Source organism: Seriola aureovittata, chromosome 20 (genome assembly GCF_021018895.1).
Source record: "Seriola aureovittata isolate HTS-2021-v1 ecotype China chromosome 20, ASM2101889v1, whole genome shotgun sequence".
In the NCBI taxonomy this organism is placed as follows: Eukaryota; Metazoa; Chordata; class Actinopteri; order Carangiformes; family Carangidae; genus Seriola; species Seriola aureovittata.
Genome location: NC_079383.1, coordinates 15,452,534 through 15,471,666, shown reverse-complemented (window position 1 = coordinate 15,471,666; position 19,133 = coordinate 15,452,534). Strand labels below are relative to the sequence as shown.

Below are 19,133 nucleotides of genomic sequence, written 5' to 3'. Positions count from 1 at the left end.
ATTCATATGATTTGCTTGCCATCATATGCTTTGCATATTATTGAGAAAAATATACTTATATCCCCCACCAGACTGTCTCCATAGGATCTGAAACAGGACCACACACACATACACACAAAACAGCAGCAGCAAAAAAAAAGAAACGTGTCTCTGAACGTTAAGTAAAAGGAGACAGCATGTATTATCTGTTTATTTCAGTTCCTCTGACCTACTTGGATGTTTGTTTCTATTAAGGTTTTGGCAATGATTTGTTCCTCTATTGACTGAAGTCAATTAGGAGACTTTTAAAATGTTTAGAAAGAACTTTTCTTCCAAATGCAACATGGGAAGAAGTTACAATGCTTTGATGTTTTCTCAGCTGTGGGAGACAACTCACCTTTGTCCTTGGCTTGTTAATAAGTACCCACTGACTGGGGAGAAGTCCAGTGAGTCATTAGAAGCATGAGAGTAGGTGAGTTAATGGTGTGTTCATGGACCTGGGGTGTGTGTTCACAAAATGAGTGGATGTGACTCATCCCCCAAACAGAAACAGACAATAATCGGGCCACTGAGCAGGAAGAATGAGCATGGGTTATGTGACTACTCATGAGTGTGTATTGTAAATCCCCCTTTTGGAGTCTGGTGTGTGTTATTCTTTTTGGTGTAGCTTGGGGCAATGTTTCCTCTTCCTGATTCCCGGTGCTTTGCAGTTCTCAAAGAGAACTCTGCATGTCAAATATAAGATAAAATAAAAGACATAATCTCTTTCATGCTCATCAAGACTTCAAGTCTTAAAGTTTTCACCTGTTGAATTCAAACTGATGTCATATCTACATCTTCTCCATATTTACTTACCAGTGTGGTCTGTTAGTTCGGCTACGTTACACGGCAAAGTCTTCAAAGCTAATACTGCAAATGTGGCATGAAATTCTTTCAAACCAGACATCTCACTACCAGATTGTTTTTTCAATTTAATGTAATGCGTGTGTGTGTTCTAGCCCAAAGCCATAAATGTGGTTAATTCACCCAACTGAGGGGTGTAAGCGGATGCAAGGCCTCCCTCAGGGTTTCCTCTCAAAGAGTCGACAGAGAAATCAATATGTCTCCACCCCTCCCTCTTACACCCTTTTGCCCTTCAGGCAAACATGATGTGGTGTATGTGAATGCGTGTGTGTCAGTCTGTTGTGAATGTGCACACAAATTGCTGTATGTTGCAAAATATTCACAAAATTTAATGTGCGTAGTTCAGACGACTCAAATTGATTCTCTTGCTGCTTTTATTTCTTTCACGTCGACATGTTGTTTCAGTGGACTGGATCTTCATTAATATCCTTCATTAATATTACATTAATATTTAGTGTTGCTGGCAGTACCCATCTGTGATCATCCGCAAGAAGAGTATTTGGTTAAGGTCATAAAAATAATTTTGTGTCCATGTAGCACACTGATTAGGAGAGATGTCCTACCAGAATTGAGTTCAAGGCTAAGTTGAAATTAAAGGAAAAGTTTGACATTTTGGGAAATGTGCCAATTTGCTTTCTTGCCTGGAGTTAGACGAGAAGATCAATACCACTGTCATGTCTCTGTGCTGATTATTTAGCTGGAGCTGAGTCAATTAGCATAAGAAGTGGACAATAAGTCTGCTAACACCGCTAAAGCTCATGTTGAATCTTATTTGTTGAACAGAATACAAAAGGAACAAGTCGTGGTTTTACTTGGATTGATGTGCTGTAGCCATTCCTTGTGGTAACCTTACAGAACTAGCACCAGGAAACAGTTAGCTTAGGTTAGCATAAAGACTGGAAAGCACGGAGAAACAGCTAGCATGGTTATCACCAGTGCTCAGAAACACACCTGTCGGCACTGTAAAAGTCAGTAACACATTGTATATCATTTCTTAAACGTGTGCGCAAAGTGAAACGTAAAAACAAGTTGGAAGGAAAAAAGCAAACTAGTGTATTTCCCAAAATGTCAAAGAAAAATCAGAGACAAAATCAGCACAGTATCTGAGTAAACTGAAGAGTGAGCACATGATCCACCATGGGGAAGCTCCCACCGTACACACTGTCATATGACTGGGTTATGTGATGTAGCTGGAGACAGGGGTGGGGGTATATACTGTAATATTACTATCAGCGATCTCTCAATTCCCTGTCATCACTATATACATTGCACATGACTGAAATTACCACAGTGTCGCTGACTGCTGGATTTGTTTGCGTTTCTGCCTCTAAACCAGAACCAAACCGTTTTTCACGCCGTCTGACGGATTGTCCTTCCATGTACTGTCACTACTCTTAGAGACAGAGGAAGTGTTTTCATTACCTCAAGCCATGGCAGGTTTGAAAGAGAAGCTGTGAAATCCAGGGTTATAAAGGTTGATGACATTCTGACCTTAAGCTGACACTTTGTTGCTAAACGTCCTCATATAAATCATATCCAAGATAACGCCGAAAAGAGAAATCAATCACCATGCCAAGAATATGTGTGCAGACATTCGAGTTAAACTGCATTGAATCCCCGGATTTACTTTGTGTTGTCTGAGGATACTTTTTCTTCATTGAAATGCCCCTTTTTTGGAAGGTCACTTCCCAAATCAGAACTTCAGAGATGCTCAGCAGAAGCACAGTTTGAATTCCCCAGCAGGGCATAAAATCGAGCTTTTAAGGACACTTTTTGAAAGCATAGTTGTGGTTTTTGGACCGGGGAAAAGGAACTGGTGGCAAAACGACAACAGTCGAGTCTCCATTTATTGTTCAGGACCGAGAGGGCGCTCAGTGTGTTAACTGCTTGGTTGACCCCTGAACTCTGTGAAGGGAAATGGACAAGTCAAGATAACAGAATGTCACATCCACACTGGCACAGAATATCCTCACTCTCTGCTCAGTAAATGCTAGTTATAAATTCAGAAATAGAAGCATTATGCATATCTGAAGCACTGTGGTCATTTTTGGATTTTCCTCTTGACTTTACCCCGTCGTCGTCTGTGCTGCTTTACTACAGCAGCGGCTTCGAGTGCCTCAAAAGTGTCCTTGTCTGTCCCAGCTTGGAGCAGCTGAAGTGACAACAGACTGTGAACGTACAGTATCTTGTGTGACAGTCGCACAGCTCAGCATACGACCAGGATTAAGGGAAACTTTAATTTCTTCCAGTACTGCGTGTAGATTAATCTTTGTCTGTGAGCCAACATCCTGTGTTTGAGTATCAATTTTCAGCCAGAGAGCTCTATTATATTCTAACTGGCTTTTTTTTTTCTTTTTTTTAACATTGTGATGCAGTTACATGCAGAAAATAAAGACTGAAAATAACTCCCAAGAAGCCTGGGTTGGGAATTTGTGCTACCAATAGGAACAACACATTACCCTTGTGTTTTAGCCAAGGCACTGGCTCGTAAAGATTATTGATGATGTACACCATGTGATACGAGTGCTGAGCAGGATGAGGCAGCATTAAATCTCACTGATATATAGGCCTCTTTTTCTCTCTCCCTCTCTCTCCGTCTGTCCTCTGAGAGACAGAGAGGGAGACAGATGAAGAGAAATTTAAAAAAAAACTGCGAGAGGGAGGAAAAAAAAAAAGCCCAGATATAGCTGATTCAAACTTTGCCGTTCTTTCTTTCTTTCTTTCTTTCTTTCTTTCTTTCTTTCTTTCTTTCTTTCTTTCTTTGCTCTTGGCTGCACCAGTGGCATGTCTTGGTTCATCTTTGTGTGTGTGTGTTGACTTGCAATCACAGTGCTGAGAGTGCAATATACACTTCAGACAGGTGCATGTATCAACGTGTATTTAATAAAGGTAGATGTGGAATGTGATATGAAAAAAACTGTGTTTCCCTGCAGTTGTGTAGTTACCTGTGTGGTTGTTATGAAGATTTTATCGACCCTTCGTATTGGATGTTTTTCACAGGAAGGATCTGCCCTACATTATGGTTACTATATTTGTTGCAATGCATGGATAATAAATAATGACTCAAGTAGCGCAGTGTGTGCGCATCTTTTGGAATAGGGGGGCTGCTTCAGGTTTGCAAAATGAGACGCATAAATTGTATCTCTGAAAGCAACTGTTGCTGTGAGCCCCCTCCTCCTTCAGTGTCTGTCTAAATATAAAACTGATAACTCAGGCATTCCCCTCTTGTGGAGAAGTATGTCAGCTCCGTCAGTGTTTGCTCACCAAAAAAAATCTAGACTGTGTTTATTTGCAAAGGCAAAACTGTTCCCATTTCTCCACAGACTCAGCTGCTTGTGTGTGGTTTTTGATTTTTGGAAACGGATACCAGGAGTTGAGAGAAGGTTTTTTCCCTACATGTTTATGAACTCAATAGTGAGTATAATGAGGAGATTGTTCTTAACTTGCAAAAAGACTTTCGAGTGCCAGGATGTAATATGGGTGGTACAGAACTGCTGGATTTGATGAACCATTTGTCTACAGTGAGGCCTGATCTATGCTTATCTCAGCCCCAACAAGGACTAAAAGCCAAAGTAATCACATTCATTATAAATTAATTAGAAAGATAGAGAGTTGTACATCATGATGCTCTAAATCAACAGCAAGGCAGCAAAGTTCACAGAGTGCATGTTCTTAAAGGCTGCAGTGCTTATCAGAGAAATATTACCTGAAATTATATCAGATCCAAACAGTTTGCAACTGTGTGTGTGTGTGTGTGTGTGTGTGTGTGTGCATGCATGCATGTGGGTCAGCCAAAAATAATTTAGTCAATTTTAAATGTACCTTGTTTGCAGGCAGCACAGACAGATGTTGTGCACTAACTGTCATGTGCTCAGCAGGGTCTCAGCCTGTCATGTTTAACACAATGACTGTCAGATCCAGAGAACACCCTCTCCTCGCTCTGAAGCCATTAAGATCACTGTGACCCCTGTGCACTGAATGATAAATTCCTGGTTGCATGTGTTCTGTCAATGTAAGTAAATAAAATAGGCAAATTCAGGACACGGACACCATCATTTTATCCTCAGTTATTTCTGTGACTTTGCCATTTAACCTCAATTTTGCCTCTAACTCAACAACTAAATGTATTTCTACATCCCAGTTTATTAAATTATGCTTTCTGTAACCTTTTAAATAGCACTGACGATCTATGTGAGCTTGTGAGATTTAAAATATTCAGGGTGTCTGTTCTTTACACGGACATGTCTGTGTAGTATGTGGAAGAGCAGAGCTATAAGACATAGAGCATGTGTTCTGTTTACTACAAACAAAAAGAGAGTAAGATTTATTCCTGCTGCACTGCCTTTGTACTTACTGCAACTAGAAATAAAACAGACTTCCCGGCCACATATGGAATCTCTCATCTGTAGCTTTTGAAAGCGAGCAGATTTCCTACCACTTCACATAATTACACCTCAAAACACTTCAGTCTCTGACATCCGTGAAAGTGTGGCGAGCTTCTTCCCCTCCATTCTGGAGAGTTCAGTGTTCAATAGTTGCTGGCATGTAGCGCCCCCAGCTGTACAGCTAATAGGATTCCAGGCTGACCTGAGTCATTGTGCCCGCTCTGGAGTTTCACTCATCATATACTGTAGGTTTATGCCTCTCGTGCGGTTTTTCTAAAAGTGTTTGATTTGTCGTTTATTCATTTTATCCCTGCTAGCATTGCTTGTTCAATTAGACTATGACTAAAAATTTCGCCTTTTTCGCCAAGTTTCTATCCCCTAAATATAAAACAGTAAGATAGGTTTGACAGCCGCCCTGTGCCTCCGAGCATCTTGGGTACATTCTTTCAGTATTAAACACTAGAAACACTGAATCAGGGATCAAATGTACTCCTCCCCACCTTCTCTTAAATCTGGGGATTTTTCAAAAGGGGAATAATACGGTTTGGCTATGTGATGAAGTCTTGGGTAAGACATGCATGCTTTTCAGCTAGGCAGCTAAAGCTATCATGAGACTGACACAGCACTTTATCCTGGGCTGCGAGGAGAGAATGGGGGGATTTTCTGCTGAACTGATGTTAACAGCTGGAGGTTTAATACTTAAAACTGGGATGTGCACAAGAATTTTGTGACAGTCGACTTCTCCAGTGTATTTTTTATTTTTTTGTTTCATTTTTTATCTCCAATCCCACCACACTTATTCCAATTCATCTCGAGAATTAAATCAAAAAGGGTGAATACGTTATCAGTTTTGGAGCAGTGGAAGCTGAATAGGAACAAATTTAATAGACCATTCAACCGAGTGACAGGATAAAAAGATTTAATCCCTTTATTACTATACTTTTGATACTGCTCTGAGAGAAACAGTGGAAATACATTTTAAATCAGATTAGTTTTGCCGTGCAAAAGTAAATTGTTTGCATCCATTATTTGTAGAAGCTCTTTCTCAGCTGCTATTGTCTTCTTGAATTATACTGAGCCAAATAACCATTTGTCATGATCCGTCCGGGCTAGTAGTTTTGTAAGACGCCCTGTAGAAGAATGTAGATGGGTTGTGATAGGCATGTGAAACTCTTATCTAACATCCCTTATTACATAATAGTTGATTTCTTATGACCAGAGAGACTAGAGAAAAAGACAATGTATGGGAGAACAGGCAGGACCCTGTGTGGTGTTACACAACAGGCAGTGAAACAAGGATGGGAATCAAACATGATCATTTTGGAAATAGAGTGTTTTTTTTTTGTTTGTTTTTTGCATGGAAGAAAATTATTGTAGTACTCCAGTGTGATGCGTTTTGTTTATGTCACTCCATGGCAGCATAACAGGTTCAAAATTATATTAACACATGCACAGGTGTCTAGTATCAGAACAGATGAGTCATGTTGAGTCCGCCGGTTGCGACGGTTACACTGTGTGGCTGTGCGTCCGTCCCTGCAGGCGTGTTGTTCTTAGAGATTTCACAGACGCGGTGCCGCTGGGCTGATGGTGATGGCGCTGACCTGTGCAAGTCCTGAAACTTTTTTTGCACCCTGCTGTCCGAACTGCGTCCTCCTGTCTGCAGCTCTTTCCGTCCCTGACTAGATGCCTCACTCAGAAAACACATCTAATAAAAACAATATAATTTCATTATGAGAAATGAATAGATGTCGGATTCTACATTTGCTTGCAACACTTGACAAACAGTTTGACTTGTATGACAACATTGCTTTTTTTTTTTTTCTTCCTTGCTGTGATTGCAGCGTTAATTAACACTTCCCTGTTTATTTTTTAAATGCACTTCAGAATCAATCAAGTTAATTTAAGTAAATGTTGCCAGAAATAAAGATGGCGACTGATGAACAAGTGTAATTTGGTCATGAAACATTCTGATAATTCAATTACAGAGATGGAAGTGAAATCGGGGGGGGGTAATATTATCATACTAAAAGCAGTGTGAATCCCATTTATATGAATTCACAGATGTACTATAGATGTATAGATTGCTTCACACTGTGACCATATGGAGCCACATATATGCCATAGATGTAATAAGAAAGCAGTCAAAACTCATTTTCCCTTTTCCTCTCGCCTCTATTGCTCTCTTTACGCTCTCGCAGACAGAATATTAATTGTGATCGGGACCAAATGTTTCTCAGCGCTGCATATTTCATAACACATTTGTTTGTTGTTGTGTGATCCCCTGAAATCCTTTGACAGGCAGCCAGGGAGCGTCTTTCATATCAATGGGAAGTCAAGAAGGGTATGCTAAGTTGCTGATTGAGGCCCACAGTTCACAGTGCGACAGCTGGCAGTTAATGTGATGTGCAACCAGTAATCATCAATTATTCATTGTTGAAACATTTTCCCGAGTAGCAATAAAGAGTGCTTTTATCGATAGGCAAATGACTTATATCTTTACGGCCACTTTATCTCCAAATTCTTTCCAGACATGTTTTGCATAATACATAGTTTGAAAAGCAGATGCAAAATTGCAGCTAGCTGTAAAGACTTTTGCTTATGGGGAATGCAGATTTGTTCATTTTTACTGTTGACATTACATAAAACATTGGATAAATATTTTAGTCTCAGTGTTGGCCATTCTAAATGCACTTTATTAAGACCAATAATTCTTGCGCTCCATCAGAAGACACTCAAGTGCACTTATGGGCCAAACACAATCAAGCTAAATGCTTTTTATTACTCTGTAAACCTGATTAGGAATCACATTTCTGTGACAGCAAAAACATCTATTTACAGTTATTGTTTGCTGGGCTGCTCTTGCAATAATTTGAAAGTGTTACGTAACGGAGGCAAAGGCACAGATAGTGATAGAGTGATGGACAGATGTAGGAGCAGGTGGGGGGAGAGGAAAAGAGCCTGACCTGACAGGTTCACCGCCTCAACCAGCTGGTGGCTCGGCTTTATTGTCAATCATTTCACACACTCGCACTGTCTGCCCTTTCCTCGTTTTCCCTTTTTCTAACTCCAACTTTAAGCTTGTTTTTCTTTTTCTCCTGTGATACCGTGTGATCAGAAACGGATGTCAGGGCAGGACAAAGAGGGCAATGACTCTGCCCTTTGTTTATTAAAGCTGTATTTATCTGAGAAGGCTTGACTGAGAGTGCAGCGCCCTTCGTCATACCAGTAGTCGCTTCATGCTTCACGAGGAACCAGACAGCGGTACACACGGTCAGAATGTCGCCAAAACAAATGGCCGCACTGGCTGAAACTCAAGAGTTGCACGCGAGGTCATGCACCGCCTGGCGTTCAAAAACAACACGGCAGTTACAGAAACATCCCACTGTTTAGGATTAGCCCACTGAAAAAAACAAAAACAGAACTGCTTCAAAATTCCAGTGTTTTTTTTTTTTTGCTTGTTATGGGTTATTGACAGTTGAAATTGTCCTACAAAGCACTTTAGCCTACAAACACAGAGTTGTTATTAGAAGCATAAGAAAGCTTGAATACCAGAGTTCACAGAGGACACGACTGTGTTCACAACAAAAGCCGAGCCCAGCTGTTATAAAGGTAAGGCTCGTGTGGATTTTAGGCTCCAGTGTTCTCACAACAAAGGTGATTTTGCCCAAAATGAATGTCTGTACTTTGAACTAACTTGTCTAGTTTCAAGTAACCACAATTGTCCAAAAAATTACAAGCCAGCCAGTCAGTGATTATGTGATATCAAGTGTGGGACCAGTAATATCAAGCAATAACAAGAACAATATCATGGGATTCTCTTTGGATTGGTGGACGTTGGACTTTTCACCGGTCACACGTTTATCTTGGCTCGCCACCATTTTCTCTGGTTGAGTAGCCTAACCACGCCGTTTCAATGATTGTACTGCCCAAATATGTACATCACCCACTGTCCATGTAAGAGAGAAAAAGAGACATTTCCACAAAACTGCACACTAACACATCACATTATTAAAGATTGAACAGTATGTAAACAGAGGCTATCAACCAGAAAAAAGATAGAATCCCACTACGAAACTCAACCCCATCGTGTGAGGTTATGAAGGTTGCACAAAAGTTTGAACAAAGCAGAAAATAAACAGTAAGTTGGGCAAAGCAGTGCAACCTGTTTTGTTTCCTTTTGTCCCCCCTGTTGTTTAACTCTTGTAGCAATTCTCAACTTTTCTCAAGGGCATCCTGACAGTAGCTGCGGAGAGAGAGAAGCCCTATCTTTTTTTTCCTACTTTTGTAAATTCCTTTACTACATGAAATATTTCTCCTCAGTCAAAGATATAGACCCGTAATCTCCGGCTCACAAGCCTACTTTTCAAACCTCTAGGCGCCTGCAGCCTAGCCGACCCTGGGGTAATGTAGCTGCCCGCCGCTCGGAGTCTGCTTTGTCGGTCTGCGATACCTTTGTCGACCCAGTCGTCGCGTCGTTTGCTTTCCATTTCTGACTCCATCTTACTGGGAGACTGATGAACACTGACCACCCCTCACCGCAAAATGATACGCTCACGTTTTCACGAGGACATAATCTGTCTAAGCCCATCTTCACGGATGCTGCCACTTTTATTCATGCATGTATGAATCACTCAAAGACAGAAAGACCAACAGACAGGCAAAGACACAGTCATGGGACCCATCTGACCCTCTGTACTATGTTCTCCGGGTGAGTTATGTCTCATTGTTCCTTTCTGTCACTCTCGCAACGGGCCACAGGACAATCAGACTGGCCTCATAGTGCCACATTCACTTCTCCGACCCGGGTCTGATGTCACACCTCTCACTTCACATTCTCATTACTTCAGGCTGTTATTAATTTATTTAATCAATAGCTGTTTAAGTTCTCCCTCCCAGAAATCCATAATGGCAGGCTGATTCACCAAGCTGCTACATCAAGTTACGAGCGGGAGTTGTGGCGTCTCTGGCGAATCGGATGCTCGCTTCATGGGTTAAATCCAGGTTGTAATATACAGAGCGGCGCATTATTTGCATTATGGAAGCATAGTCATCATCTTCAGACATTTTTCTCAACCCAGTCAAGTCATTTACACAGGGCTTCAGTAAGATTTCTCTTCATGCACTTTCGGAGTGTTTGACGCTGACTCAGAGCTCATACCAGTCCAGTGGCTCCATTGTTGCCATCGGCTAAACTCTCCAGCCTCCCTGTGAAAGATTATGAAACTGGCTTTAAAATAGAGAGCAGCAGCTCACCAGGGCTTTGGATGATTTGAGGCTAAATATATGTAAAAGGCAGCTTGGTCCACGGGCTAGAGTGGGATCTGGGTGGATGGCAGCCAAGGCCTTTGGTGTCTCTTTTTTAATTTTTTCTTTTTTCTTTTTTTTTTTTTTTGCACTCTGAATCAGTTTGGTAGAAAGATGCCCTGGAAACCAAAACCTAATGAGAGCCAGCACGACTCAGAGGTTCTGGGTATTGAAGTAAAAACGGCTTTATTGTAGTGTGTTATAAAATATTTATTGTTTATACTGCTTATAAATGATAAAATGGGGGATACAAATTGGTGTCGGAACAAAAACAGGGGCCTTGTGTAAAGCTGTGAACATAGTTTTACAGTGTAAGATTTCCATAGATATCATAGTGATAATTATGTTTTGACTGTTAAGGTCAGACTTTCTTCTGTGCTTTTTGGCTGAGCATTTCAGAACAGACATTTCAGCATCACAGCATATCCGGCAACAATGCAACAGCTGGATTAAAGTGGCAAAAGGTCATATCACAAGCTGTCATGTTGGATAACGAGGTTCGTCACAATTCATCCAATATTCATTTTATATGATATGACTCATCTTTACTGACGTTCCTGCAATTGTGCCTGGCATTATCTTTCCCTCTGTCTTTTAAAATGTTAAGAGTTTTAAAAAAAACAAAAAAAAACAACAACAAACAAAAAAAAAAAACAGCTGAGATCATGAAGCTACTGAGTCTCTTCCCTGAATCTGCTGGCATTTGTGCAACTGAAAGCAAACCTGCCTGTCATTTCGATCTCTTTACTCAAGTCATATTATACAAGCTCTGTCGAGTTCAGTTTCCTCCAAGACGCCCAGGTTTCTCATTCACTGGGTGACTGCAGGATTGGTTCCTCAATAGCGGGCTGGCACAGGCTGAAGCACCAAACTGAATAGCTTCAGGTGTAATCCTCACCTGCTCTCTCACTGTTAAATCCCAAATGTTTTGATTTATTTTGTCTCTCCTCTCCATTTGTTTGGGTCTCTTTTCAGCTATGGAAGGGATTTAGCAGTAAGGGATTAGTGGGCCCTGTTTATAGTGTTCAAGCAGGAAGAAAGTGATGTCAAGGCATTTCCTCTCTCACATGGCAACATAGGCCCAAAACACATTTGTTAGCACATGCACATACAGCTACATATATATACAGCCCCATACAAATACCGCACTGTATACGCTCCGCTGCACCTGCACCCTGTTATCAGCTCCATAAATGACTCCATACTCTGACTGAGGCAACGTCTCGCTTATTCTTTATTATGTGATTAAAGCAGCACAAGAAATAGATGCTGATGCACAAAGCTTTTCATGCTGGCACACCTGAGCCGCAGAGGGAGTGACAGAGCACATTTTTGTCTTTTCACATAGCTGCTTTTTAACTGCCGCTTTGAAGTTTCCGCTGTTTTGTGCATCCGAGCCCTTAAACAATGGACCACAGTCGTGAATGTCCAGATCATCTCTGTCAGTGTGGGGTTTTCTGTGGTTGCATGCACAAGAAGAGTGGATGGGAGGGAGGGAGGGAGGAAGGGAGGGGGAGGATGGGGGTCTGGAGGAGAGCGGCCTCATCGCTCCAACACATGGTGCCCAGACTAAACAAGAAGATGAATGTTTCCTGAATTCAACCTGGCACGCAGGCACCCCCGGTCCGCCCGTGTGGCTCGACTGACCGACTGAAAGACTCGCATTCAGTGCAGAAGAAAGGAGAGGTTAGAGGAGAGGAGACGAGAGTTTAGCTCAGCGGATGGAAGAAAAAGGCCAGAGAGAGATTTAGTCTGTTCATTTCAAGTTTGGACTCCAGCACAGTAGCATCAGTAGCAAATGATAATTCCAGTTTTTTACAAATTGGGTAACTCATAGCTGAGCTCTTGGAGTGCAGGAGTGACACTAAGTCAGATGTGAGGAAAGAAATATAATCAGTCAGACTGCTTTAGAGGATTTTACTCATCAATTTGAGTTTACTCATCATGAGGCGCACGAAACAGCCTGTGAAAACACCATCCTCTGTAGCTGTGTGTGTGTGTGTGTGTGTGTGTGTGTGTGTGTGTGGAACTTATTTGGAGGAGGAAATAAAAAAGGTGAACAGTGAATTTATTACCCAGACTGTCTACAGCAAACATCCATTGGTTTATCTCTGCCCTATGAGTTTGCCATAGACTTGAATTATCCTCACCAACTCACTTCTCAAGTTTTGAATTCTGGAAATAAGTTTTTTTTTTTCGTTCTGAAAGCTTGACCTTGAAAGCGTGACACGTGTTTTAAGTATCCGTCCTCAAGTTGGGCAAAACTTTTCCACAGCCCATAAGGTGTTACCATCATGCGATGATGGAACTGTTAACAACACCAACAAAAGCCTTAGTGTTCTCCTGTCAAACCTGTCTCCTCCCACATGTCACCTTTCACCTCACACTATCCTGCAACCCCCCCACCCCTCTCTACATCACACCTCCACCCTTTTTTTTTATTTCACCCAAAAGCTTGGAAAGAGCTGGCCCGGCTGTGTTTGGCCGGCTTAGTGAAACACTGAATTAGAGTTAGGGGCTTTAGGAGAAGGGGCTGATGTATCATGGTGAAAACTTTTGGCAGACTACGGGAAAGGCGCCTTGTTTTGGAGAGAGCGCTCTGGGGCTCTCTGGGGGCTACGAGGGGCTGAGCCTCATTGCGGTTTGTAACAACAAGCTGTTGGATTTGGAGAGAAAGTTCCAGACACACCCCCAACCCTTACTCAACGCTGCTACCCCCCCCCCCCCTTTTCCTCATGCCTGAAAAAGTCTATCTGTCTCAGGGACATTCAAGCAGGAAGCCCCCTCCATGTGTTTTCCTTCAGCCTATACCAGCCTCGCACCCATCCTCCCTCCACCATCACTCCTTCAGCTTGTAGTTTGCCACCTCCCTCGTTCTTCTTCTCCCGATTGAGGAGACTCCAGACTTCGGGCGGTGGCAAGAGGTTAAAAAACCTTAGTCAAGAGGGAACACACACACACACACACACACACACAGACACACACACACATACACGGATGTCTACATGTGACAAGCCCCTGCCAAACAATGGCTGTTAGCTGAGAGAGAGAGGTGGGGGCGGAGGGGCAGCGGTAGTTTCTTGGATGGCCTGATTGGAGCATAAACAGCAGCCCAGGAAGTGCTGAAGTAAGAGAGAGAGAGAAAGAGAGAGAGAGAGAGAGAGAGAGAGAGGAGGGAGGGGGAACAGGGGAAGTGTGCAGATCTGCCGGGAGAGAGCGAAAAGTTTGGGGACTGCGACGGTGTGTTAGTTAGTTTGTGTCACTCTTGTCGTATCCAAGACTTTGGCTTTTTCTTTTTCTTTTTCTTTTTCTTTTTCTTTTTTTTTCCTATCAGGACGTACTGTATCGCAGAGAGCCAGAAAATTAAGGTGAGTAGCTGCATCTCATGCAAGGACACACACCCTCTCTCACACAGATGTGGACTTTAAGAATGCGCAGATGCTCAGTCATGTACATGTGAGCACAAAACAACACCCATTTTCTTCAGTCTCTTCCCTCTGCGGATTCAGATTGACGTGTTCTAACGCAAATATCCTCGCATGACACGGGAAGAAGCTTGTTCTTATTACTGCATGCAACACCATATTAAATTCCAGAGGGTATTTGAATGGCATTCACTATACTGCTTTTAGTGTGTCTCTTGTTTGCTGATGGGTCCCCCTGGATCCTAAAGCTGCTTGTTTTGCATAGCTGATTTTTTTTTTTTTTTGTGGTGCCTTGAACTGCAGCCAGCCATTCAGAATGTGAAGCAAAAAGGGGACCATCTAATGTGTGTGTGGCTGTGTCTAATTAAGCTGATGGGGGGAAGAAGGAGAGTGGTGAGGGGTCAAACCATGAGAGGCTGAACTTGAAAACAGCACGGTCACTTTCACAAAACACAGTCCGCGGAAAAAACTTGCATTACAGTAATTGTTTCAGATTCAGTCCCTGAACAGAACTTTTCTCCGTTTTTTTTGCTGCTTCTGAATCAGATCCGTCTCCCTAAGAACACAGAGGAATGACATCTGTGGATGAAAGTAGCTGGTTGGGGATCAGATTTACTGTAGATTTATCCATGTATGGCTCTGTTTGCTCTCTGGATCAAATGCATTGCAAAATTTTTCCCACCGGGGAGATGCTGCACTCCTCTGAAAGCCAACATCAGTGTGACTGTGCAACTTCAAAGACATAGATCTGCACATAGATCCTTTAACTAGGCTGAGCAGTAAACTGGAGTAAAAGTTGATCTCTTTTTATCTGAGCACTATGCCTGTTAGTGCCTACTACTCCTCTAGCTTGTCACTAAACTGCCAATAAAATAGCATTTCAAGTATTTTACTGTCTTTACAAGTATATTTTCCTGTCTGGAGCTCTCCAACCCTGCTGGAGTTGCGTTAACTTTTTCCACTGTTGAGTAGATTTGCATCTGGAGAAAACTGCTCTTCCCCAGCACAGGCAAGCGGAAAAAAAATTAAGTTAATTTCACAGCTATTTACAAGTAAGTGTGTAATATGAATCTCACTTAATGTCAAACTTGGTTTAAAATGGGTTTTTATCAATATAAAAAAGTTAAAAAAAATCCACATGAATCCAATAGATAATCAGACAAAGCAACACCCTTCTTTTAAAAACTTTTTTTTTAACTGGATATAAAGTAACTAACCTCCTTAGGTGGAACACCAATAGCCATTTCTTTTGTTTCATATTTAATTATGGACTAATTCTCATCCTCAAAGTTTCTAAACCCCTATTTTTTTAGTGCTCAGTTGTTCAGTGATAGATGTGATTTGTTGTGTCTTTTCAGTGATGAGTATATCAGCTTCATTTCCACCGCCGGGAGGGAAGGTAAACTGGTACGAAAGGAGCAGCTCGTCAGAAAGACAAATGAGCTTGCACCCTTGCACCCCTTCCAGAGCCCCCGAACCTCATCCTTCATCACTCGTTCCGGTCCTTTGACAGCGTTAGACCTGTCTCTCACGAGTTTTCTCCGTGCTGTGCTGATGTAGCAAGTTGTCAGTTTCTCACAAGACCAGAGGAAACTGTTATTAACTGAAAGGCAGTGTTTTGACTGCCAGTTTAATTCAGCCAAGCTATTTGTCTAAGTGCTAGCATATGAGGTGCAGTGATTTTGGCAGTGTTTTTACAAGCAAAGGCACACAGTAGCTCCTGACCATATGCCTCCATTTGTCTGATACCATTATGAGACGCTAAGGTTACGTCTTGACCACTTGATTACCTGGCTGGAATACTCTGTTGCATCAGTATCCAGACATAACAGATCATATCTGGATCTGTGCAGGAGATCAAGCACTAACCTGTGCCATATGTATTAGCTGATGCAAATCTGAAGCGGTGGAGTTTGATGGCTGCCACGGGACATTGAGCACGGTGGAAACACACCTGGGCCGGTGGCATGTGGCCGAGCGGCGCTGAGGCCAAAGGGGGGAGGTAGGGGCCTGACCAGGTGTTTCTCCAGCGAGCTGTCTGCACTGTCATTCCTCATTGGGCCCCGAGCCAAATCACGCCACGTCTCATTGAGCTTCAAGGTTTGATCAAACCTCATTACAGAGCTTTCATTTCAGCTCCTGTTGGTGTTTGAGTTATGGAGATGATAAAACATTCCCACTTCATGAAGCTCCACAATGTGTTTGTGAAGAAAATGGAGATGGATAAAGAGAGACAAAATGTTGCCAATACTTTGCTTTTGACCTGCTTCTGACTCACTTAAATTACACAGAACATTTTTTTTCCTAATTCAGACCTAATTTTCATGGCTGCTAAAGTAGTTCCAGTGTAAACTGCTCAGCCATATGTGTGGATTATTCAGAGCAACAGCAACACTGTTTCAGGAAAGAGATGTTGATTTATTTTTTCTTTAAAAGTTATTCCAGTTGTGAAGGCCGTGAGATATGACTGAAAGTCCCAATAAGTGGATCTAGTGTTGAGAGTTTTTTCTTTAGTAATGAACTTTCAACCTCATTTTCTGTTTCAGTTTTGGTGAATTAGCCCTTTAGAATGAAACCATTGCTTATTTTTATGATCCCAGCCCAGATCATCCCTGGCTTCTTCTTTGTTGTAAGGTTTATATAAATCCAGTCAGGGACAGTGAAGTGCCCACTGCTGGTATCATGTTAACATTTTTGTCCAATAAGTTTTAAGATTTTGCCTGTGGCAAATTATATTCTCAATTAGCTCCAAACAGCTGATCTCGTCCTCCAGGAAGATTTTCCATCATTTCAGCAGCTTAGTCCAGAAGCTGTCCATATGGCCAAAGCAACTTGGGTCTAATAGAGGTCGGAACGATAGCAAGGTATAATCAGACAAAATCTCAACCACATTAATTGACTTCTACCCGTTGTAAATTGACCTCATTTTAACGCTCTTTGAAAACCTTTTCTTTCTGAAATGGAGGTAAGAACTGTACGGTACAAACACCTTATCTTAGCACAGATTTAAAGGAGCATAAGATTAGCCATTTGTATTACACACATAGACTCTCAGTGTTCCTTTTGAATGCAAGTGAAGTGACTTTCTATCATGACAATGTTTTAATGACTTGTACAGACAAATGTGACAGACCAGCAGAAAATGATTTAATAAGGCAGAGATTTGTAGTTCAGCTAACAACGATTCATTAGTGTCAGTCTTCTCAGTTTTTTTTCCTTTTTTCCCCACATGCCCTTTTTATTTGATGGTCATAATCGCTCTGAAAGGAACTGATTATTTTTCACCACTGGCAGAAATCGAAAGCAGAGAGGAACAGACTCAGCCACAAATACAGAAAAATGTCTGTGTCCCGCAGAGTTACACAAAAAGTGACACTGCAGATGTTTCCCTGATGTTGTTGTCTTTTATTGTGATGGTAGAGGCTTATGTTAGACCTCTTGAGTTTCGCTGCAGTCACTGCTGTAGGCTTTGCTGCGACAAGGATTATCCACAGAGGAGAATCATGCCTGCTGTCGTGATGTCGGATGCTGGTGCCGCTAATGTAAAATTCGCCAAGACATAAAATTAGATTTTTATGTAGGTCCCTCTGCAGAGATCAAAAGAAATGGGTGGACTTAGGGTAAGAGGACAACTGTAAAACATCTGGTAACTGGGCATAATTATATCCTTTTTTTTTTTTTTTTTTTAATTCAGAATAGAAGTGTTTCCATTCTTGTAAAACTTCTCTATTCAGCTGACACAATAGTTTAAAAACCAGTATCTCATCTCCCCTCTTGACGTTTGTGTTCTCCTCCTTCTTCAGTGGCTCCACCTTTTCAGTGAAGTCATTTGTTTGACCATCTCCCCTTTCTTTGGCAATGATGAGAAGGGAGGGGGGGGTGTAAGACAAATGTTCTCCACCCACAGGCTCAGACGGAGGCGGGAGACAAGCAGACACTGACACTCTTCAGTCGTTATTAACCCCCCGAGCTCTTTTTGTTTCCCCCAGTGTAAACATCCCTCCGCCTCTCCCAATCATTTGGCATTTTGGTTTGACGTGGGGCCTCCCGTCACACACGAGAACGTACCAGGGCTGTGACGGACATGCTTTGTGTACACATAAAAAGGACTTGTGTGTCGTTGTATGACTGTTTTGTCAGTGTGCCCTCTAAGTAAATTAATCAGGAAGGAAAAATTAAGCAAGATTGATGTCACAGGGAAGATTAAAAGCAAAAAAAAAAAAAAGATAATTATAATTTGGCTCTTATTAGCAACCTACAAATGCCCTTATGTGTCCGGCTGTATTTGCTTACGTCATCCTCATCTTCTTTATAAAGCACTCGAGGTTTTCTGTCCCATAAAACGCTGTTAATTAAGAAAAATTTGAGAATTAAAGCTGCCTTAATCCCAATAAATATGGATGAGACTTCTGTTCTGAGTCCTATTTAACAACCTGCTGCGTCTTGCCCTTTTTTCCTCGGATGCTGACTTTTTATGTTTCCTATCGACCGAATTGACCGCTCGCTAATGACTCATTATCATGCCGTGATTTCATAATTCCCCCCTCTGCCTGACAAACTCGATACACTCTCACTTAGCCACAATTCCCGTTCGTGAAAAATATTCCTGCAAATCCTGTGACACACAGGATGTTTTTGTTAAGCCGGGCTATTCTAGGAGCAGCCGCTACCTGAGCTCTGCCGTTGGAAGTTTTGAGGAAACCTGTCTTCTATCTCTAAGTAGTCTGTTTGGAGGAGTCCTTCCTGCTCTGACTGATAAATAGACAGGACCATGTAAACACTGGAAAGAGGCCCAGCAGAGCAGTTTAATGAGTATCAAATAAAACCATTTCAGGCTAAATGTAGTGACAGATATACTGTACACAGAGACTGAGAGAGAGAGAGAGAGAGAGAGAGTTGCTATATTTGCACTATATTTGTGTATGGATAGGCAAAGGCACAGAATCAAGTCTGTACACTCTGAGGACTTTATTTAAGTAGTGGTGGTAGGATTATACAAGTGTGACACTTCTTAACTTCAAACCCGTGTTGCAGTTGAGGACAGATTTTGTCACACGTTGATTGACTCAGCGTTCGGAGGCAGTGAAGTTTTGGGGCTAATGTAGCGGCTTCGAAGCAATTTCTAGTCTGTCAGTCG

At 41.9% G+C, this 19,133-nt stretch overlaps 1 protein-coding gene across 16 annotated transcripts in view; it reads left to right on the top strand.

Annotated features, from left to right (window-relative positions):
- si:ch211-285f17.1 (sickle tail protein homolog) overlaps nucleotides 1-19,133 on the top strand; it is a 108,978-nt gene that overhangs the window by 29,154 nt on the left and 60,691 nt on the right. For 2 of the 16 annotated variants that reach the window (XM_056363769.1, XM_056363768.1), the window contains exon 1: nucleotides 13,781-13,939. The exons of the other annotated variants lie outside the window; for them this stretch is intronic. The gene's annotated coding sequence lies outside the window, so the exon portion shown is untranslated. Of the gene's footprint in view, nucleotides 1-13,780; nucleotides 13,940-19,133 lie in introns of those variants that run through there. 16 annotated transcript variants of the gene reach the window in all.